Genomic DNA, 2863 nt, shown 5'->3' with positions numbered 1-2863 from the left:
CCGACTACGTCTTAATTTTTGAATATTCAAATTGTTCTTTTTCTGGTGGTGGAGTAAGATTTCTATGTTATACAATGTCTTAATGGAACTCAAGCTGTTGTGAATTGTGAAGCTCGATTTATACCTATCACAAGCAACCGAAACTAGTTGCTTTAATGAACTTATTGGCAACCCATTCGGTTTTTTTGCACCAGAAGCTTCAACTGATTGTATCATTGTGTTTATTGAGAAGAGTACCTTGTTTTTTTTACCAAATGCCGTTTTAGTTGTAAGATTGCAAGTTTTTGGTTGTTTTGGTTGGATGTTGTTATGTTCACTTTTTTCTTCCATTTCGCTTTGGTGCTGGTATGATGTCATCTTGTAACGATCAATTACTGCAACCTAAGAAGTCGCCGTAGCCGAATGGGTTGGTGCGTGATTACCATTCGGAATTCACCGAGAGGTCGTTAGTTCGAATCTCGGTGAAGGCAAAATTAATAAAAACATTTTTCTAATAGCGGTCGCCCCTCGGCAGGCAATGGCAAACCTCCGAGTGTATTTCTGCCATGAAAAAGCTCCTCATAAAAATATCTGCCGTTCGGAGTCGGCTTGAAACTGTAGGTCCCTCCATTTGTGGAACAACATCAAGACGCACACCACAAATAGGAGGAGGAGCTCGGCCAAACACCTAACAGAAGTGTACGCGCCAATTATTTATTTATTTATTTTTTTTTTAACAAGTCTATGTGTGAATAAAATGTTTCGCTAAACGAGAGGAAAATATTTTGTTAGAAACAAGTACACAACACGTAGGTAGAGCACTAACAAAGTAAGGACTATTAGTAATACGACTCGTAGTATACGAGTACATATTGGATTGGCATGTGGAGAACATCTCCAACCGCATGCAACAAGCCCTGAACATAGCAAACAAATGGTGCGCCGCCAAAGGGCTCTCTATTAACCCATCTAAAACTGCGCTAGTGCTTTTGACTAGGAAAAGGATATCAGCACCAAATATCCTATCCTAAATGGATCGACTCTTCAACTCTCCACAGAAGCGAACCACCTTGGTATCAACTTTGACAAAACGCTCGCTTGGAATTCTCATCTTTAGAATGCTACTGCAAAAGCCATAAGCGCATTCTATGCCTGCACAAAGCTTTGGAAGAACATGGGGCCTCAGCCCCAGAATGACTTATTGGACGTTCACTACAGTTGTTAAACCCATAGTTACTTATGCCTCCATAGTATGGTGGCCCAAAGTTAAGCAACGAAGGCGGCAAATGATCTCAACAAATAGTCGGCATAACCGGTGCAATGAAAAGATAGCAAACTGACGCATTAGATGTGCTCCTATGCATACCACCGCGTCCCCTCTTAATTGAAACAGAAGTATGTTTGAGCGCCTTAAGACAAAAAGGCAACTCCGACCTAAAAAGTGGAGATATGAGAGTGAAGATCTTAGAAGACTTCCGACACACTCCTATTCTTCACAGAGTGGACATATTATCTCCCAAACCCATTCTTTTCAGGTACATCCAAGTCTTCATTAAGGAACATACAAATTTAAAAAATCGAATTTTGAATGGGTCTCTACCCAACTAGCTTCCGGGCAGAAATACATGCCATTGATATATAATATGTGTGAGGGCATGTCTCCGTAGTTAAATGAGAGGAACTCACATTTATATACTTTCAGATAGTCAGGCGGCTTTGAAAGCCCTTCTATCAACAACATATATATATATATATATATAATTGGCGCGTACACCCTTTTTTGGGTGTTTGGCCGAGCTCCTCCTCCTATTTGTGGTGTGTGTCCTGATGTTGTTCCACAAATGGAGGGACCTACAGTTTCAAGCCGACTCTGAACGCAGATATTTTTTCTTCTATCAACAACAATCACCTCAAAAATGTTATATTACTGCCCGGATCTTCTTAATAGGGTTCCTGGACACGAGTGAAATGAAATAGCGGACCATCTAGCAAAAAAAGGGGCAAACATGCCCCTAATTGGTGCTGAACCTTTCTGTGGACTTTGAAAGGGCCACATCAACGAAATTCTCGAGAGGTGGGAAGTGAAGAAGTTCATTGAATACTGACGAAACTCTATCGGTCAGTGACAAGCGAAACAATTCATAACGTCGGACAGAGAAATTGCTCATAAGCTACTTACACTTGCAGAGGACACTTAAGACTTTTAGCTGGTTACTTCACAACCCACTGTAGCCTGAGATATTACTTGAACAAATTTGACCTCTCTGAGGCCATCATCTGCCGATTCTGTGAAATGGACACTGAAAATTCAGAACACATCCTTTTTAAAGGTCCTGCACTAGAAAACGGCTACAGCACCTTGGTGGCACTGCTGTGCCTCCACATAAACTGCGGAACAATAAACACTAGAATGTGCCAAAATTTTTAAAAAGCCTTAAAATATTGGGTACCTCAGTAGCCTTTGCGCAATAGATCTACTTTGGTCACAGTGCGCAGTAGCCTAATAATAATAATTACTAACACGAGCACTTAAGGACGCTCCTACGAACGTATCGAGTGTTATTCGTCAGCTACAACAAAAACAATTTCTTTTCCAACAAATATGTACGAGTGGCTGATCTCAAGTCAGTGGACTCGCGATATTCGGAAGAGCGCGTGAGGGAAGAAGAGGAAGTGCGGACCTCACTGGGGAGGCGCAATCTGTGCCAAGCCGTTTTAATTAATAGCTCCTTCATTGAAGTTAGTCAGATATTGCTTTTATTTAAACCGTCACTTTATAATTTGGAATTACATAATCTTAGGTTTCCCGTAATAGTTCATACATCAAAAGTGTTAAAGCCACCCTTTACATAGCTGTTGTTGAGTTGCTAGAAGAAGCCACAGT

This window comes from Anastrepha ludens, chromosome 3, assembly GCF_028408465.1.
Source record: "Anastrepha ludens isolate Willacy chromosome 3, idAnaLude1.1, whole genome shotgun sequence".
In the NCBI taxonomy this organism is placed as follows: domain Eukaryota; kingdom Metazoa; phylum Arthropoda; class Insecta; order Diptera; family Tephritidae; genus Anastrepha; species Anastrepha ludens.
Note: the sequence above shows the minus strand (reverse complement) of the source record.